The following is a 21,468-nucleotide window of genomic DNA, read 5'->3' as shown; positions in this document are numbered from 1 at the left end:
TCCGTGAATGCTCTTATTTGTGCCATTTCAAAGTCCATCATCATGATTTTTGGTATTTCTGGCTGTATGATTTCCTTCACGGTTCGAAATACCATTTTGTAAATGTCTTCTGTTTTTCCAGGCATTAAAATGTACACCGGTGGTATTGGGGTCTGATGTATCATCGCATGTAAACTGTAAAATTCTGAGAATGGCTTTGGACATATTTTGAACATCGCGTCTCCATGCCAAATTTTGGAATTTTTTAGGTGTTATATTCCCATTTGTTGCAAGTATTATTATTTTGTCATCTTTTATATCTTGTGTTTTCATAAGGAATTGTTCACCCTTTTCCTTTTTCTGTAATCCTTCAGGTATTGTTATTTCCACATATGACGTCGGTGCAAGTGGTAGGTTTTCTTTTTTTTGTTTCATTCTGTTTAACTGTCGTCGTATTATGTTCGTCTCCGGCATTTGCGCTGCCACATGAATTGGTATTTTTACACACATCCTACACATCGGTTTTATCGGATTTTCCTCTGCTCTATTCTTAATTTCCATTAGTGTCTTTTTAATTATTACCGTCATACTGTCCGGCATGTGATTATGTTCCCCATTAGTCACTACGTTATCTGCATGTGTAATGGCTCTTCCTCTACACTTTTTTGCATAATATTCACTACATTTTCTTTACCTTTCTTGGTTGTACGTGTATCCTTTATATACTAATTGGTTTTTGCCCATCTGTGATTTTACAAATTCTACCTCATCCGACATTTTTTTCTGTAAAAAGAAACAAAATATATTATTATAAAACCGTTCTGTCAGTTTTACATATTTTTTTTAATACTCTGTCGATGCCACAATTAACCAAGCTTACCGTTTTTTTTACTTGTGTAGTTTTCCTCACAGTTTCCCAAATATGTTCGTCATTTTATTCACTCTCGTCTCTTCTGACAGACTATCGTTTTGTTTTCAACCGTCAGCTGGTTTTGCCTGTCAACTTAAGGTCCTTTACTCCTTTGTTTTGTGTCATCTGTTAACTGTTTGTGGTGCGGTTTTATTGTTTAGAGGGTGTTCGGAGTATGAGGTGCTTGTGGGTAAGGTGGAGGGTTGGGGGGGACCCCCCATAATGTGTAACTTTCCTACATATAAAATGTTTTTTCTTTTGGTTCATACTGACGTGTTTATTGTCAATGCAGTAGTTTCAACGGAATGGATGTTTCTCTTTTTCCATATGGTGTGTCGATGCTTTGGCATTCGATGCTTTGCATTAGATGGTTTGGTATTTCGATGTTTTTTTTTTCCGATGGAAAGACTATAAACCGTCTATGCACTTTACCAGAACTAAAACCAGCCCTAACCCCTCCCCTGATCTGAATGAAAGGATGAATGCGGGTATATGAGCAGTTACAGCCAAGGTTCTTATAATACCAACAAATGATAGAGGTTATAATAACAATAGCCTTGTAAATAGTAGCAGCTCTCAACCCACAATATGCAATAACAAAATGTTTAAATTGCTAATGCCAAGGGTAAAACAAACCCTATGCAATGCGGATACTACTAGAGTGACAAGACCAGTGGGAAAGAGGCTCACGCGCAGTACCAGAAAGAGAAGGCAAGCGCGTCAATGCAAATCTGATGCATATCATGGCTTAAGACTAGATGTGGTGGGAGTTGGTACTCTGACATGAATGCGATGGGAAGATGAACGACTAATGGGAGTTGCTACGTCTGCTCCTTAATACTGCATGCATCTGGGGCACCAAATGTCTTAGTACCACAAGAAGTACCCATGATAGAACACAATGTCTGATTCACCTTGTACTGTGTAGGATCAAAGGCACTTTCCAGGCACGCAACTTCCATCTAGAACTCATCGGTCTTGACCCCCGAATGTGCAAAACAAGTTCCAGCAACCCTAACTGTCTCAAAGAATCACATCTGGTGATCGAAGGAGCAAGATATGTCAATAAAAAATGTCAAGAAAGGACACGTGCATGCAGGGCCGAAGGACTCCTAGGGCTGTCTGAGAAAATTGCAATACTCGTGGAGCAGACCTGGGAGTAAACATGGACAGAACATATCACAAAGCTAAGTTACAATGCGCCCCTCGAGAAATATTTTTTGCATATACGATTTTTGCATCGAAACATAGACTACGATCTTGCCCCAGACAAAAGAGGAATCCATGCAAAATGTGGTAGACGTGGGTTCAACTGTGTGGGTTTGTATAGCCGGACAAACAAACACACACTCGCATACATTCAGCTTTATATATAAAGATTCATTAAATGCATCTTTCCTTAGTTCCTTTTTTTTCGATATTCCAAAAATGCTGCTTTGTAAATTCGATATTCACTGAACACCACTATATTTCTTTCATTCAGTTCAGTATTCGTTATAAGTAGTTTTGCTTCTTTCATTCACTTCAGTTTTCAATTGGTGTAACATTGTAACTTAAACTAAACTATGCTTCTTTCATTAAGTTCGAGATTCGTTATGGGCAACTTCACTAATTTCATTCAATTCAACATTCAATTCCTGTAACTTTGTTGCTTTCATTCATTCCGGTATACAATAAAGACAAGTTTGCTACGTTACGTAGAATGCTATTAAATGTATGGCTTTTCGGAGCACCGCTGTGTGTTCAAAGGTCCCAGGCACTTACCCAGAATGTGTTGCTCCTTGTAATGGCTTCTCCCCCTTTTCAAGAAAAAAATGATTGCCAGGCGCTTTAAATAGCCTGCTCCGGCTTGTGTGCGCAGTGGGAGCCTCGCTCTTCGGCAGCACTTGCTGCCCGCTTGTCTTTCCGTGGGGTATTCGTCTCCCACTGTCACTCCAGCGGGACTCCCAGGACTTCTGTCAGCAGTCCAGTGTCCCAGTCTCCCTCACTCCCGCATGGCTGCTTCTGTGTCTGTCTCTTTCCCGGCTTCTCCTTACTGCAGCAGCATTCCCTCTCTTATACACCTGTGGCTCAGTGATGGGCTGCAGGTGTTCCTCATTACAGGCTGCCTGGCTCTCCTTAAAAGGACGTGCCTGACCTCTCATCTTCTTCGTCCTAGTACCAATGTGGTGGGAGTACCTGTTGTCTTTCACTCTCAGTTGCTTCTTCCACGTCTCCGTACTTGCAAATGGAAAGTATGTACTGTTCCATAACCCTTAGTTGTTTCTCAATACTGTGATGTATTCCAAGAGGGGAATACGGAGGAAAGGTATTATAATTAGCCAAAAAGGTTAGGGAAGGGCTAGGCTGTTTATAAGGGGGTTATTGAACTTTGCCCCAAGATATCTGATCTTTAGTCTTTTCTCCCTTTTGTCTAACATGCAGTGGCGGCTGGTGAGTTTGAAAGATGGTGGGGTGTACATTTCCCGGGGCAAATTTGTGAGCGAGCGAGCGCAGTGAACGAGCCCACACCACACCAAGGGGGGTGTGGCAGAGTTCTCCCCCTGCAAAATCTTTGGAAAAATGGCTTCCAAATTGTGCAATTTACTGTCCAAACCCACCAAATATGACAAAAAGCATTAGGTTTTACATACTAATGGTGGTACATCATTCTTATGTTTGCAAGTGTGGAGGTGTATTTTACAGCAGCTTGTATTGAGAATAGCTGGTACTATGGTGTATGCATAAAGAAATGCATTATATAGATAGCCAGTAATGATGAAAAAATATAATTGTGTCATGCTGTTACTGGCATGCATATGCATTCATCCTCTTACTAAGGTGGGATTTTAGGCATTTTCTGAAAGGGGAGAAACTAAGCTAAAATATGACTTGTTAACCACTTAATGCCTTCATGAAGTGACCCCCACACGTAGGAACATGACTGCAGGCCCTCATCCACGCTACCGTGGCTTCGTTTTCAGTGTAACTGCTGGGTCCGCTGACTAAAATACTAATGTGGACAAGTGGGTTCATTGAAATATAGTAGTACCACCAGTATTGTATTTGTACAGCTAGGGAGAAAGGGCATATGAGGAAGGACAGACAGCTTGTAGGTGTTGCTTGGTTATTTACCCACCCATTGACTTGCCATGACCAAGCACATCCCTATTGCCATTACCACGCACTTTCTGCCCTTCCCCGTGCAAAACACATTCTCCTGGGAACTCTTTGAGCTAGCTTTATTAAGCATTACCATCAAACGCAGCTTGCCAGTGTTTTTTTTTTCAAAACAGTCTTTTGAGAGTTAATTACTTAGTTGGAGCTGTAAACGTACTACTGGTGTTATACAAATGTTATAACCAGGTCTGCCTTCAGCCACTCCATTTAGAAGCTCTATTTGACATTCACTGAACTCCTGTTAAAAACAAGCACTGGCAAAGCCAACAGTATTGGCTTGTGTATTAGTATTAGGGATTTGCCTGGCACTGCTATTAGAATCCCAGGTACTAGCTGCACCATTTTGTACCTGCCACCATCAACGGGCAGTTAATGCTACTATGGAAGTGCCTTTCCCATGCCTAACCAAAAGCCCAAAGTGTTAGCATTGCCAAATGCCAACGCTTGTTTTTAAATGAATTGTAGCAATCACCATAATGTTTTCTTGAAAAGAAAACAACATGCACATGTTGCTTTTTGCGCATGCATGAACCAGCGTCATTATTTAGTATGTATGATTGCCTGTAAAAGCAGATTCCAGAAGGAAAACAATTTGAAGTAATCTGATGCAGGCAGGCTAACCAAAAGTGTGTTCTAAAACAGTTTACAGTGAACCATCACAGCACCATCCCTCCAGCCAATGCCAATCCAGCACCATCACTCCAGCTAATGCCAATCCAGCGCCATCACTCCAGCTATTGCCAATCCAGCGCCATGACTCCAGCCAATGTTAAATGCAGTGAACACTTTTCTCTCTGTGACGACCTATAGTTCCTCAGCAGCAGTCACTTTTCACTCCCCAACATAATGGGCACCACTGGACCGTAAATATTTGTTTTAGTGCTATTATTTTTTGTTATGCTCATGCCATGTCCAGCGACCCTTAGCTTAGTGAGATCAGTAGATGCAGGGCTTTTAACGTGTGGAGTGGCTGTTGCCCACGGCTCTGCAGCCCGCACACTAGCCCACCACGCTACCGTATTGCCTTACTTATTGTGAGCTGTTTCAAATCAATCACAATTGTGACGCCCTTTGGCAGCTCTCCCCATCAGTAAATTCTGATAACACACACACAGAGCAACACACCTCAAAGCAGCACAGTGTTCCAGGCAGTGCACAGCACCGTTCAGGACTATTAATTAAAGGCAGCCTGCCATCCGGCCAAGTGCCTAAACAAAACAAAGCATGTTTTCCTTCGGTGCCATCCTGGTACATCATTTGATGCAAAAACTACTTTGCAGAAAATGGGAACAATATCACATTCAAAATGCTTCCCGGCCTTCAAAAGGGAATTCAGCTTGACACTGCTATGGAACATTACACAGAACTAATCAACTATCTATGGCATGGCATCATATATAAGTGCGAGATTGCAGTAGGCCGCGCAGGCGTGCCTACTGTAATCTCACCCTTTAGGCTGATTACCGAGACAGAGAGGGTTAGGTACATAGCGATCTAGGCCACGGCGCACGTCCACGCTCCACCAAGTCAACGCACTAAGTAAAAACATGCGCACACGTGTGCACCCGTCCCTACACACACTCATAAATGCCATTGGCTGGGAAACAGCCAATGGCATTCATATTCTTCATCCTGTTGCTATGCTAGGCTAGGCTGCAGTGTAACTGGCAGGTGGTGCGCTGTTTGCGCACAGATTACATACTAGTGGGGCCACCCCTCTAGCGCCCCGCTACCCTCCTGGATGGGGGTGGGTTACGTAGAGTGCGTGGAGCTGCAAGCTCCACGCACTTTACACAGGGGGAAATCTACGTAAATCGGGACGTGCCCCTCTGTGAAGGGTCACAGGCTCAGCACTGGCCCAGCACAGGCCCGGCCAGCCACAAGAAGTCTCATGCTGCCTTTCTAACATGAACCCCCCATCCTAGAAAACACTGTGGAACCTGTAAGCCTTTGCTTTTAGCTGAAAGGCTTCTCAAAGAACTGTGTTGCTCCTGTCTACTTCTGCTTGTCAACTAAAACTCTTCTTGAGTAATGCTTATTTTTTTTTTTGAACTATTTTACACCATAGTTCTAGGCATGTTTTAGGTCTTGCCTTTTACTTTTAACAACTATTTATACATTGGGCCTCATCAGGTGTTGGGCGGTGTTGGGCTTGAAATGAGCCTATCCAACCCCCCATGCGCTTCCAGGTAAGGCGAACACCATAATAGGTGATATAACGTACAAGGGGGGAGTAATCCCACTATCAGATAACGTGCAGCACTGCAAAACCCATAGCTCATGACTGCATTTTGAATTAGGCCCAGAAGGGATAATTTGCAGGCTTGCACTGTTCACGTTCCTGGCTCACGAGGCTTAATTTCTGTAAAACATACTGACTTTGCAGAGACCCATTCCCACGGAAGTCCACTTCCCTCCTCGTTCCTCCAGTGTTGCGAATATTTAGTATCTTCCAAAGGAATGCGCCCTGCAAGAGCGTGAGACAACACCAGGCCCGTGCTGCGTCCATTCATCACCACTAAACTGCCATTAGGCCTCTAACCCCCACTGAGCCAGGCCGGAGCCAGCCCTACACCACTGATTCGACACCTTTGCATTCCCTGATAAGCAAGCGACCCCCCTGTTCCAACACAAATGAAGTGTCCACAGAGGATCTAGGCATGCGCAGCTGTATTTCTTTCAAGCATGAAGACATATCCCTTGTAACACAAAGTACAGGGAGGGATACATTAAAGATCGAAATCCCGGGTAGAGATCTTGAGCACGGAAACTGCAGTATCAATGAAGCTCTGGATGTGTGTGTCAGCGTGATTGTATTTTATCCTCCCTTCCCCCTGGCACCATTAACTGTGCCGCCCAGGTGCCTGCCACAATTAATAACCAGGCTTAACATGTTTAGTTTAGACAGAAACAATGTATTCACGTGTGCCCCGACTTACACCGTGGATGAGCCCAGCTGACCCACATGGATCCAGACCGATTGGAAAGAACTAACCAATTACTGCCTGGCATCCTCTGTGGAGCAGGCTCATGTGTAGGTTGCCTCCAACCAGTGGTACCCATTTGTACTGTATGTCATGACGCGTGTGGGGTTCTTAAGCCCCTGTTTGTAACTGTAAGAGTCAAAGTGTTCTCTAGTCTCAGAGTCCTTTGCTGATATTTGTATTCTGTTCAATGAAACCTTGCTATCCTTGCAATGCTATCTCCTGGCCTATTTCCCTAGTGGGTTGTCTTTATTCTGGATTGTGCGTTATAAGGGACTTGCCTTCAGCTGAGCAGGAAAAATGTAGTGGTGACGTTATTACCACCATATTACCGCTCCACCCAATCCCGAGTTTGGGCGGAAAGTAGCAGATTTATCTCCAGCTTTTTGGCACTATTACCACAGCGCTATTACTGCCGGTGGTAATAGTGCCAAAAATACCCCATAGAGTTCTATGGCCTCTTAACAAAATGGGGGCTTACAGCCTTACCACAACTCTGCATCCAGCACTAACAGCCCCGGACCGCGTTGCGGTAATGCTATTTGCGTTGGCGGTATCCCGGCGGAATTACCACCGGGATACCACCAAGCTTCTGATGAGGCCCATAGTCGGCTAAATTATGTTCACAGGCTTCCTAAACTTCAGCCTTCTGCTCAGCAAGTATTTCTTTGCATTTTTCCGATATGCTCGCGCTCATCTGCGCTATTATTACTTCCCGCATTCCTGACTCACCGTAATGGAAACCATGAAAGATTAGTAATCTCTGTGCAGTCTATAGTGTCCGAACTGCTCGCTGCACTGCGAAGGCTACAGTGGATGCCTCAGTCACATCAGAAATGATTTCTGAATGCTAGGCGTGTCACGTATGTGCACGTTTTAAGGTACTTTTCTCGAAGGGTCTTCAACTGCTTAAATCCCTTCCCACTCCAACGGCCCTCGAAGCATCTGATGCCGACTTGCCTTGCGCGCTAGAGTTAGTCTTTTGATATTACACGCACGCCTCATAAATCAATGGTGCAACTTCGCCTACGTCGTTATTTAGAGCGGCCATTTTTTGTGACAACGGACCTCGTAAACCACTCTGCACCTAGAGAATGCGGGTTTAGGGTGAGTTTATTTAAAAATCTTTGCAGTCATTTTGGATTTGCTTAAAATAGTTTCTCTTCCTGATACCCTTATTAGGCCCCCCCCACTTATAGGAAAATTATGGTTTTTCCTTGTTTCTAGATGTGGAAGTAAGGAGATTTTCACTCCTATGAGAAAAATGTTGTGCATTTGAGGCCTGTGCTTGGCCTTTACCTTGAGATCTGGATACATGCACAGTGAGCACAGTGAACACTCCTGAAGTGTTTTGAGGGATGTTATGCCTTCACCTTTTTCTTAAAGGGAAAATAGTCTATATGGTAACAATGATGCTAAGGACAGTTGGTTTTGAACCTGCACATCTAGTGTGTCTTCTCTCCTTTTTCTTCCAGTTTTCCCAAGGAGAGGTGTACCTATACCATTTCTTTGCCAGCCACGTGATGGCACATTAAAAGTGTGGAAAAATATTCCCAATAATTCCTACAGGTAAGAGGTTTCCTAAATAGGATGGAGAAGTCTTGATTGGTTGAACTATAACAGATCCAATATAGTGTTTTTCTGTTTTTTTGTAGAATAGAAGGAAGGTTTGGAATGATATTCCCTACGAAAAAGAAATCTCCTTTACAATCATTTGTGGAGCACATTAGACTGTGGATATTTTTCTCCCAGTCCATAAGGTATGTAAGAGTATAACATTCTAGTCCCCTAGGAGGATCGGGGTTTCTTGTTAAAGTCTATTTATAAGATCTAAAGTGTCAATATGTACATTCTAAAAGAGTGTCTTTAACTTACAGGGTCCGCATTATTGAATACGTGTGGCAGACAAGAAGTGAAAATAGAGAAGATTTATCACCAGTATTAACACAAGAAACACTACACCCCTGATGAATGTCCTACATGTGTCTGTATTTTAGGGACAGAAACTTGTGCAAGTTCGGTTTTAGAGAATAATAACTTTTTGAAATAAGAAAAATTATTCCAGTGTGAAGTATCACACAGAGTTTTGTTATAGATATTAGAAAAATCAACCCACGTTTCTGTATTTCTTGTGTTCTGTGGTACATATGTTTCATATGATTTTATTTCGTTTTATGTAATGTGATCATTTTATGAGTGTGAAAATTCTCCGTATGATGGCTTCCCAATCTGAAAAATGCCTAGCCTACAACAATGAGTATGTACGTAAACTCATGGAATCTTTGCTGATAATGGGCCTTGATAAAGATCTGGATATTTTAAACAAAGAAATGAATGTGATGAACTCACTCAGATGAGAAAAAGGTTAATACGAACTGAATTATATGCCATTATCATGATCGAATATGTTAAGAACCAGGCTCTACCACAAGGACTCATTGTGAGGAATGAGCAAAGACTATTCTTGGACAATAATGATTTTAAGCTCAAATGGAGCTACATTTCCAATAAATATGGCCGAGACTGGCTTATTTTAATAATAGAGAAAGCACAAGAGCCTGCTAAAAAAATCGAAATTGACTTGAAATCATTAGAAGGCAAAATTAAAAAGAAATTTGAGGTAGAAGACTTTAAGAGTAGTTTAGAGAAACACCTTAAGGAGATGCAAGATTTCAAAACTGAGACAATTACAGAACATGTAAAAAGAATGAAAAAGGACGTACACAATTTTACTCATGAAAAGGCTTTTGTGTATAAAAATAAAGATTATAAATTTGGTGACCCTAGATCAGGGCAAAATCAGAAACTGAATCGTAGAGTACGATTTAGAAACACCTCATACAGCTCAAGTGGGGGCTCTGATGACAATGAAGAATACAATAGGGCAGGCACTAGTGGTAGTAACAGCAAAGGAGATAATAGATCTAATTAGGGAAGAGGCACAAGAGGTAATAATCAAAGTAGAAATGGACAGCGCCAGCCTTTTTTAGAAAGAGGCAATACTCAAAGACAATGGGCTCCTGGTCGGATGCAGACCTGGAGTCACAAGGGTTGCTAGTGAACCTTTCGTCCTTTTCACTTACGGATAAAGAAAAGTCTGACTTAAACAAAGGCTTAAATTACGTGATATCTAAATATCACAATCCGTTTGAATTCAGAGCTGAGTTTCAACAATTCATGAGAAAAGTCCACCTCAAAGAGTTTTTAAGAATAATCCTTTTGGTGAAACCAACAACTGTAGTGAACTTAGAAATCCTTCAACGTTTTGTGCTCCATCCAACTCCTATACTACGGAGTCCATTGTTTTTGAAAAGAAAGTCATGGAGGAAATACAGGCCCTTGAGTCTAAAGGTATTCCCAAACATTCCAGTTTGAGTAAGATGGAACAAAGTATTCTGAAATCTTTGGGTGAAAATCGGGATATTATTATCCTGCAAGCAGACAAAGGTGGTGCCGTAGTGGCTTTGACTAAAACAGATTATGTGGAAGAATGCTTGAAACTACTATCAGACACTAACCACTATCAAAAGATCAATAGAGACCCAAGCAATTAATTATCTACCACCATTAGAAGTAAAGTCACCAGAGCTGTAGAATGACAACTTATCAGCAAGCAAGAAGGAGAATATCTTATGAGAGAAAATGTTAGAGTACCAATATTTTACATTCTCCCTAAAATTCATAAAAGTCTGGAAAAGCCGCCGGGGAGACCTATTGTCTCAGGCATCAACTCTGTTAGAGCTCCTGTGAAAGTGTGTAGACTTTTACCTCAGGCCCTTCAAACCTAGTATGAAGAGTTATGTTAAGGACACAACTGATGCCAGTAACATAATTGAAGGCAGTGTGTTTGTTCCTAATGCCAATCTTCTGCTGTGTTTGGACATACAAGCTCTCTACACGAAGATACGCCAACTAGCCACCTTGGAGGTCGTGGAAGAAACACTCTTGAAAAGAGAAGTTGATCACCCCGTCCCTAATTCTTTCATTAAATGGTGAACAGAGATGGCCCTTATGAATTATTTTTTTCAGTTTATGGGCCAATTCTACACAATAGTTCAGGGAACAGCAATGGGAGCCGCTATGGCTCCCAATCTAGCAAACCTGTATGTTAACATGTTTGAAGAGACTGTTATTTACCAGAACTTGAATCCCTTCCAAGATAACATTCTATGTTGGCTCAGATACATAGACAATATTTTTGTTATCTGGAAAGGTAGTGAAGATGAGGCAAATCAATTTGCTAATTGGCTTAATGAACAAAACAGATACCTCAAATTTACTATAAGCATGAGCAACAAGTTAGTGAATTTTTTGGATATTTCCATATACCATCACCAAGGCACTCTGTTGGTCAAACCTTACACTAAAGACACTGATAAAAATGCTCTTCTTCACTATAATAGCCATCATGTTCAACACGTAGAGAACAACTTACCTTTTGGTCAATTTTTATGTATTAAGGAAAACAGCATTACTAATGTATCTTATAAGAACGGGGGGAATAATCTAATTGACAAATTGACCAACCGTGGATACCTTCAACGTCTAGTGAAAGATGCTGCTAAGAGGGCAGTTAACAACAATAGAGAGGCTCTCTTAGATCAACAACTACACAGAAATAAAGACAAAAAAGAGACACTTTTGGTATTTGTTAATACCTTTAGTAACTTGTCCTACAAAATGAAAGGCATCATTAACAGAAACTGGAATAAAATCATGACAAAGGACTGCAGCAAACCTCTAGTAGCATTCAAAAAAAGTACCACGATACAGAATCTAGTGATGAGGAATGACATAAGTAGCAGAAAAAAGAAAGAACTCCATGATATATGATATGATATTTTATTTGTACCGCGCTCGTACACAAGTGTTTCAGAGTGCGGCAAGGGAGGGGAACAGGGGAGAACAAAACAACGATCTTAATAGGCCCAGTGACGTGACATTGAGTGCGTGCAAGTGCATGCAAAGGGGAAAAGTGCATGGAAGGGGAAGAGTGAAATGTGAGGAAGAGAGGATAAACAGATAAATAATAATAAATACAAATAAAATAGATAATGGAGCCATAAACAGGGGTAGTGCAGCCAGCATGTGGCAAGTGCTGTGTTTACGGCAGTAGAACTGGGTAAGTCTGATAAGTGCATAAAAAGAAGCAAATGGTGGTATGGGAGACTGTATGGGTACAGATACAGTCCCCAGTGCAAGGGATGGCCGGGAGGCAGTGCAGAAGGTTAACAAGGTAAGCAGGTACCTGGGCCAAGGGGACAGAGGGTGGCCAGGTGCACAGTGCCAAGAGAGAGCAGATCAGCAAGGGAGAGGGGGAGCAAAGGCAGATGCAAAGAGGAAGGTCTTGAACCGGAGATGGTTCTCCTCAAGCTTTAGAGTGGCAGAGAGGCTGTTCCAGAGGGAGGCCCCGGGCGAAGACCGATCTACTCCCGGCTCATTTCTTTGAGAAACGACTGACCCTGAGGAAGTTAGAGGTAGAGGAGCGAAGAGCTTGAGAGGGGAGGTATTTGCGGAGGGATAGGTATTTTGGATCCAGGCCCCAGAAAGCCTTGTGGACAATGCAGAGGGTTTTAAATGTAATCCATGCATCCACTGGGAGACAATGGAGATCTTTCAGAGCTGGAGAGATACGATCCCAGGGTTTGAGGCCAAGGACAAGTCTCGCAGTCCTGTTCTGGAGTAGTTGCAGAGGGCGAAGAGTAGAGGCAGGTAGATTTAGAAAGAGGCTGTTACAATAGTCCAACCTAGAGAGAACCAGAGCTTGGGAGACAGTGAGCTTCTGGGGGAAGGAGAGGAAAGGAAGAGTACCTCTGAGGAGGTGCAGTGGGAAATTTGACTTTTTAGAGACCTCAGAGATGTGGGCGGAGAAGGAAAGTGTGGAGTCAAAGATGACCCCGAGGTTCTTAGCCTCACAGGTGGGGATAGGAGGAGGGCCAAGCGAGGCCGGCCAGAGAGAGAGGGTAAACGATGATGGAGGAGGGTTGCCGATGAGGAGGATCTCTGTCTTGCCAGCATTAAGACAAAGATCATGGGCGGCACACCAATCTTGAATGGCAGTTAGGCAATCAGCAATGAGGGCGGGAGAAGAGGTGGCCGAGGGCAGCCTGAAAATGAGTTGTCGTCAGCGTAGCACTGGAAATTTGAGCATAGAATGGCAATGCAGTGGGCGAGAGTTGCCTGGTATTGGTTGAAAAGCCAGAGCGAGAGGTTAGACCCTTCGGGAACACCACAGCGAGAGAGGATGATAGAGGATATGAAGGACCCCAGTTGGACCTGGGAGGGTCGATCAGAGAGGAAAGAGGTCAGCCAGGCCAGAGCCTGATCAGTGATACCCAGGTTCTCACGATGACGGTTGAGCATGATGGTATGGTTGACTGTGTCGAAGTCAGAAGAGAGATCGAGCAGGATGAGACAGAGGGAATGGTAGAGTCAAGGTTGGTGAGCAGATCTTCACGGATGTTCAGGAGAGCAGTGTCTGTGCTTCTGGCTGCTCTGAAACCAGACTGGTGGTCATGGAGACAGCCAACAGAATCAGAATGAAGGTTAAGCTGAGAGATGGCCAGCTTTTCCAGGGGTTTGCACAGAAAGGGAGTAATGGAGATTGGGCGATAGTTAGCCGGACAGGAAGGATCAGCTATGGTTTTCTTGAGAAGAGGATGCACAAGGGAGTGTTTCAGAGGGGAGGGGAAGGATCCTGAAGCAAAGGAATGGTTGCAAAAATCAGCAAGGGCCGGAGCGAGGGTGTCAATGTGGTCCTTGATGGTTTTAGAGGAACAGGGATGAACCTGTTTTGACGAGGCTTTCATAGATCGGACTTGTCTAGTGACCTCCTCAGGGGAGTAGAGTAGAGAGGAAAGGAAGAGAAGGAGGGGGGATGATTAAAGGGGGGGTTAGCAAGTGCAGACTGAGGGGGAATAGGAGGGGGAGTGGAGGAGAGGGTGGACAAGATGTCCTGGGTTTTTGAGATAAAGTGAGAGTCAAGGTCATTGCAGAGAGCTTGGGAGGTAAGAGGAGGGGTAGAGACTGCAGCGGGTTGAAAAGCTCCTTGCAGATTTTGAAGAGTTCAGCCGAGTTGTTTGATGCCGCAGAGACACGGGCTTGAATGTGGACTCTCTTCTTGGTGCGGACAGAGAATCGGCATTGCCTTTGGAGCAGGCGACAGGCCAGTTTGTCAGAGGATGAACAAGAAGCCCTTCATTTCCTCTCAGCCGCCCTACACGTACGTTTAAGTGTAGCTAGGTTGGAGTCATACCCGGAATTACACTTGGCTTTGGACTTCAAGCAGATTCTCATGACCGGGGCAAGAGCATCAAGAGTATCAGAAATGGAAAGTAGAGAAGGGACAGTGTTGTGTCCGGGTGTGAGTCAGCCAGAGGAGGAGAGGGGGAAGAGAAGGTAGCAGCGAAAGCCTCAACTACCACACACACTTCATAGGTTGGATGTCCAGGAAGGTAGGTGGCAGTGTTGGGGTGAGCTTGGCTTGGGGGGAAGAGAGTGAGAGATGAGAGAAGAGAATGCAGTGGTCACTCCAGGAGAAAGAAATGGTCAGAGGGATAGAGAGGGGGAGGCCATAGGAGATCAGGACATCGAGTGTGTGTCCTGCAAAGTGCGTCGGGCCAGAGGGAGGATAGAGAGGGAGAAGGAATCGCAAAGGTTGAGAAAGAGCAGAGATGAGGGACAGGGGAATCGAGGTGGATGTTGAGGTCACCAAGGAGGAGGAGTTGAGTGGTAGAGGTCAGGAGGGAGGGGGAGAGGTCAGCCCACTCATAAAGAAAAGAGGTGATTTGCCCAGTGGGCCGGTAGAGAGTAGCAACAGTAAGGGAGTGGCTAGGAGAGATTGAGAGCCTGCAGACAAGGCATTCGAAAGAGGAGTAAATCTGAGTGGGAATGATAGTGGCAGGAATCCACTCAGGAAAGATCAGGGTTACACCCCCTCTGGGCCGGGAAGATCTGGGTGTGGAGAGGATCTTGTAACCATCAGGGAGGAGAGTGTCAAAGTTTATGACAGAGCTAGCCGTGAACCATGTCCCCGTAAGACCGAGGACATCAAGATCCAATTCTTCAAGGAGGTGGCAGATGTAAGAGGAGTGTTTGACAGCAGAGGAAGATTTGAGAGTTTCAAAATGAAGATGGTTGCCGGCCCTAAAGACCTTCTGGGGAGGGGTACAAATCAGAGGTACGCCCTACGAAGTTGTGAAGGTAGTCTGAAGAGGGGCAGAGGAGGAGGGAAGAGTGGTGAAGGTAGCCAAGGAATGAGAGGAGGGGACAGCTAGAGATGAGAGGAAGTGGATGAGGCGAGGGAACTGCCTATCGAAGAGGAGGAGATTGGCCTGAGGATCTTGGACCATGACAGTGCCGTTTAGGTAGACATTTAGGATGATTCTGGAGGAGTCGAATGAAGCCATGAGGACTTCCCAGCGAGTGCCACCGTTAATGAGAGAGGAGGAGACAGGACAGAGCACAGAGATCATATGGGGGGTCCATAGATCCGGCGAAGGAACAACAAAGGATGTCAGTAAGGTTCTGTCTGGAAGAGGCGCTGGTATAGGTATCGGCAATAGGGTTTGAGGCGAAGATATCCTTTTTAAACTTCTTCTTTCCAGACTTAGTGAGAAGAGAAGGATAGTTGATAGAAAAGCAGTTAGAATAGATGGGAGAAACAGAAACCGCCTTGAGTGGGAGAAGAGGAGGCAGAGTATAGCAGTATAGCAGTATAGAGCAGTCACTGGGCTAGCAGGTTACAATCAATGGCCGAAGTTAAATGCAAAACACACTAGGTTTGTCTTTCCAGTTAAATGCAAAACACACCCAAGTTTGACTTTCCAGTTAAATGCAAAACACACCCAAGTTTGACTTTCCAGTTAAATGCAAAACACACCCAGGTTTGACTTCCCAACCAAATGCAAAACACACCCAAGTATGACTTTTCAGTTAAAATGCAAAACACACCCAGGTTTGACTTTCCAACCAAATGCCAAACACACCCAAGTTTGAATTTCCAGTTTAAATGCGAAACACACCCAGGTTTGACTTTCAAATCAAATGCAAAACACACCCAAGTTTGACTTTCCAGTTTAAATGCAAAACACACCCAGGTTTGACTTTCCAGTTAAATGCAAAACACACCCAGGGTTGACTTTCCAACCAAATGCAAAACACACCCAAGTTTGTCTTTCCAGCTTAAATGCAAAACACACCCAGGTTTGACTTTCAAATCAAATGCAAAACACACCCAAGTTTGACTTTCTAGTTTTAATGCAAAACACACCCAGGTTTGACTTTCCAATCAGACAAGGTTATGGGGCCTACCACCAGTGTTAGGACACCATCCGTGCGGTAACTGTATAATGTGTGTACGGACAAAGAGAACTGTAATAGTGGATCTAGGTTTGGAAAGGGAATGGAATCTTACAGAACATACAAACTGTAATACTGAGAATTTGATTTATTTAATTAGATGCCCATGTCAGTATATTTACATTGGTAAGACCAATAGAAGGTGTAAAACGAGAATGATTGAGCACAAAAGTTGCATCAAAAACAAAGTAGAACAAGCAGCATTAGTAAAACATTTCTTGGAAAGAAATCATAAGTGCAATGACTTTAATTGGACTATTTTGAAGCATGTGAAAGGAAAAACACAGGACCAAATTAACAAGAAGTTATTGAGTCTGGAACAGAAACTAATCTTTCTAACTAAATGTCATATTCATGGCCTTAATGAAAACATCTAAATGACACAATGCCTAGATGGGGTGTATTTGCGTGCTCAATCTACTAGTTAGTGACATTTAATTGTCACATTGGTCAAAGAACATAGATATGTAATGAAGTTGACGTCAGACATCATCATTATCAGCCCTGAGGACACGAGAGACTTGTGAGGATAGAGTAAATAATGAATCCTTCTGAATCACTGTATATAGAGCTATATTGGTTTGCGTTGAACTATGTCATTCCCTGTTTGTCTTTGATATCGGGTGCGTAACCATGCTGTATGCAAATTGTCACCCTAATTATCAAACATGTGACTTGGAGAACCCGTCTCTACAGCATGACCCATTATGTACGGTGTCTACATTAGTGTAACAATATTGTATGCAAACTGTGACCCTAACTATCAAATTTGTGATTTTGAGAACCCATGTTTACTAGTATCAAGATGCTGGCAAAATATAGGATCCTTTAGATTGGCCCATGGTGACTGAGTGAAATTTGGGATGAATGTATATATATATATTTATTTATTTCCCACTAAGAGCCTAGGGAGGCCGGCAGAATCTGCAATTTAAGGTATCGGACAGTATTGCTATTACCCTTTGCCTCCTATAGCCAGCATAATATTAAACATGTCAAAAACTTTTTTTTAAAAAGTGTATCCATAATGAAACTATATTTCCCTACTGTTCCTGAGGTATGCACAGTTGGAAATTTGCGGCGATATACGTGATGATGTCATTATGTGATTACGCAATGACATCATTACGAGATTAAAAGATGATGTCATCGCACTGAACGCGTACGTCCGTATTTAGAGCGCCCATTTTTTCTAACAACGGACCGCGTAAACCATTGAGTGACCACTCTGCATCTAGAGAATGCAGGTTTAGGGTGAGTTTATTTAAAAATCTTTTCAGTCATTTTGGATGTGCTTAGAATAGTTTCTCTTCCTGATGCTCTTACTAGACCCCACTTATAGGAACATTATGTTTTTTCCTTGTTTCTAGATGTGGAAATAAGGAGATTGTCACTCCTTTGAGAACAATGTTGTGCATTTGAGGCCTGTGCTTGGCCTTTACCATGAGATCTGGATACATGCACAGTGAACACTCCTGAAGTAAGTGTTTTGAGCGATGTTATGCCTTCACCTTTTTCTTAAAGAGAAAATAGTCTATATGGTAACAATGCTGCTAAGGACAGTTGGTTTTGAACCTGCACATCTAGTGTGTCTTCTCTCCTTTTTCTCAGAGTTTTCCCAAGGAGAGGTGTACCTATACCATTTCTTTGCCAGCCACGTGACTGCACATTAAAAGTGTGGAAAAATATTCCCAATAATTCCTACAGGTAAGAGGTTTCCTAAATAGAATGGAGTAGTCTTGATGGGTTGAAATATAACAGATCCAATATAGTGTTTTTCTCTGTTTTTGTAGAATAGAAGGAAGGTTTGGGGTGATATTCCCTACGAAAAGGAAATCTCCTTTACAACCACTTGTGGAGCACATTAGACTGTGGATATTTTTCTTCCAGTCCATAAGGTATGTAAGAGTATAACATATCTAGTCCCTGAGGAGGATCGGGGATTCTTGTTAAGGTCTATTTATAAGATCTAAAGTGTCAATAGGTAAATTCTAAAAGAGTGTGTTTAACCTACAGGGTCCGCATTATTGAATACGTGTGGCAGACAAGAAGTGAAAATAGAGAAGATTTATCACCAGTATTAACACAAGAAACACTACACCCCTGATGAATGTCCTACATTTGTCTGTTTTAGGGAAAGAAAGTTGTGCATGTTGGGTTCGATATTAGAAAAATCAACCCACATTTCTGTATTCCTTGTGTTCTGTGGTACATATGTTTTGTATGGTTTCTATCTAGTTTTATGTAATGTGATCGTTTTATGAGTATGAAAATTCAAAAAGTTTAATAAAATTTGTAATTTTTATGTATGAAATTTGGTTATCAGATCTACCATTTATTATTTACCATTGGGTTCAGACACCTTTTAGGACATCTTCTTTTTGTAGTAAATATATGCAACTTAAAATATCCAATAACAACTGTTCAGTTTTCGTTTTAAAATGTACATCAGTCACTATCTACAACACTGCACACAGTCTTACATTCATCTACGTAACAAATTACAATTTAAGTTCTGTTTTCTTGCCTCTGTTTTCCAAAGGACACTTACCTCTTCTTCTTGTTAAAGTCTGGCTTACTACTTAGTTTTCTGCTCCCTGCTTTTCCTCATGAAATTACTTTTAAGGATTTCTTGGGTCTTCTTGCATGGTTTTCCAGGAGCTTTAATTGCTGTGCCCTGCTCTGGTTGACAGCAGAACGAAAGGCAGTTTAGAATCTTTTGCAAATTTTCAAACTACCTCACAGATACTGCTCAGCCAATCAATACTAATGATCACTACCTCCAGCTTGAACTGGGATCACACTAAGTTCCTACAAAAGAAAGGTTAAGGAATTGAACTTGCCAAATCACCCCAAAATCAAATACATTCTCAGCAACACGCCTTTTGTGTCTCACACCTGCCTTATGCACCCAGAACCATTTTCTTGCTTGCAAGCTGAAAGGGAACCTGACAGGTACCCCCGTAATGCCCTGTCCTAGCTCCTGGTTTCTCAGGGCAAAGGTTATGAAATTGTCTAACCAACTTCGGGGCGTGTACATCTTCAGCAACTTCCCAAGCTCTTTCCTCTGGACCTTACCCCTTCCAATCCACAAGATACTGCAATCTTCTACGCACCACTCTGGAATCCAGAATGGCCTGAACTTCATATTCATTCTCATCAGTCTCTGAAAACACTGGACCTGGTGCCCCCTGCAACCTAGTATCCTTCGTACATGGCCTCAGAAGATTTGCATGGAAAGTGGCATGCACCTTTAATCCTTGCAGTAACCTTAACTGAAACTGGAGAGATGACTTGCTCGATTTTAAATGGACTGATAAAATGTGGACTATACTTGTTTTCCCCTTTCAGGGCAATGTTCTTGGTAGACAGCCACACCAACTCCACCACCTGATATATGGGTGCTAATCTGCATTTACGGTCAGCAGATTTCTTAAAACTAATCTTACATCTTTACAAGGCTTGTACCGCCCTTTCAAGATTCCATCCTATTGCTTGGACCCTACTTCCGAATTAACAAGGGGGGTCATGAGAGTCCCTCTGCCAGACATTAGTCCTGGTCACAAGAGCCTTACCCAGATTCTTTAGCTACTTCCTACATCAGGAACGTCTACCTCTTCCAGGACCATCCCTCTCAAAAATCGTGAATGAAATCCCTCATTCACAAAAACCAGAGACATAGAAGTGGAATCCTTTGCCGTGTTGTTGTAACAGAATACCGCTAACAATAACAATTCCTGCCAACTTTCACCAGACCCCAAGTAACACCGTAGGTATTTCTCAAGCTCCTGGTTCACCCTCTGTGCCCGACCATTAGCTTCCGGATGATAACTTGTAGTTAAATTTATCTGGATCTTCAACTCCTTGCAGAAAGTTTGCCAAAACCTAGAGACAAATTGAGTTCCTCGGTCGGAGATCACCTTGCTAAGTAACCCATGAAGTTCTGACTTGACCTGGGCAAAGATTTCACAAGTTCCTACGTAATTCAAGACATCTTCACGCATACCTTTCCACCAAAATTCCCTCCTTAATTCTAGCATTTTCCTGTAACCCAGATGCCCAGCCAGAGGAGAATCATGACAAGACTTCAAAGCCTCCTCTCACAAATCTGAAGGTAAATACAACCTTTTTTTCAAAATTAAACTTCATTAGCATTTTGTCAATAACAACACATTTCAGCAATTGTGCCTCCACCTATAACACCTCCCCTGAATCCCACCCTCAACCCCTACCCTTCCCTACAGTGAAGTGCAGTGTTCTCCTCCAAGTTCAAACAAAGGATGGTATCGTATTTCCAGCCAAGTGTCACCAGAACACGCTTGACCATGAGACAGAGAGCTCCCCCTTAAGTTTACTCCATTCTGCGGAGCACCTGGTAGGGGGAAGAATGCATTTGCCACCCCGAGGCGTGCGGGTCACCCCCTCCTATCCACTCCCTTTCAATCCTTGTCCACCTCACCGCCCATCTTTTTTAAAAAAAAAAAAAGGGAGCCACATGCCCTCGATCTCTGACATGGCCTTGTCTATAAGATGGATGAGGTACTCCATGTCATAAATAGATCAGATCTTTGAGACCCATTCTTTTTCTGTCTGCATTCACACATTTTTCCGCAATTGGGCAAAGCAGCATCTAGCAGCAACCAACATAATCTGGAACATGTGTCCCTGTTCCACTTCTGATTCTTCCTCCACTACCACCCCTAACAAGAGAAGCCATGGCGAAAAGTCCCTCTGAATCCTGTCAACCCCCTTTATCCAGGATAGGACCTCTCTCCAATACGTCTGGACTTTCAAGCATCCCCACCACATGTGAATATAGTCTCCCTTTTCCCCGTGGCACTTTCAGCAATGCGGGTCATATCCCTCCCTCATTCTGGCAATCATTGCAGGGGGTTAGTGCCATCTATGTATCAGCTTTAGGGCCTGGTGTCCATACTGGAGCAAGGTCGTGGATTTATTAGCCCTCCTACACATTTGCACCCACAGAGTGTCCTCAATGTCCCTACCCAGCTCCTGTCCCCATTTCATTTGCGGTGGGAGGGGGTCCCTACGGTTTTCCAGGAGAATCCTCTTATA

General features: G+C 43.1%; 1 long non-coding RNA gene across 2 annotated transcripts; it reads left to right on the top strand.

Moving 5' to 3' along the window:
- The first annotated feature begins 14,011 nt into the window (after positions 1-14,011).
- LOC138580639 (uncharacterized) lies at positions 14,012-18,640 on the top strand. 2 transcript variants are annotated; one of them, XR_011304310.1, is made up of 5 exons: positions 14,012-17,646; positions 17,763-17,872; positions 18,004-18,099; positions 18,186-18,290; positions 18,409-18,640. It is a non-coding gene; the product is annotated as an uncharacterized lncRNA (long non-coding RNA). The 2 variants fall into 2 exon arrangements; XR_011304308.1 differs by having other exon boundaries at positions 14,012-17,872.
- The last annotated feature ends 2,828 nt before the right edge of the window (positions 18,641-21,468 follow it).

This window comes from Ambystoma mexicanum, chromosome 1p (genome assembly GCF_040938575.1).
Source record: "Ambystoma mexicanum isolate Mex_15411 chromosome 1p, UKY_AmexF1_1, whole genome shotgun sequence".
NCBI classification, from domain to species: Eukaryota; Metazoa; Chordata; class Amphibia; order Caudata; family Ambystomatidae; genus Ambystoma; species Ambystoma mexicanum.
Note: the sequence above shows the minus strand (reverse complement) of the source record. Positions and strands in the feature narration are given on the sequence as shown.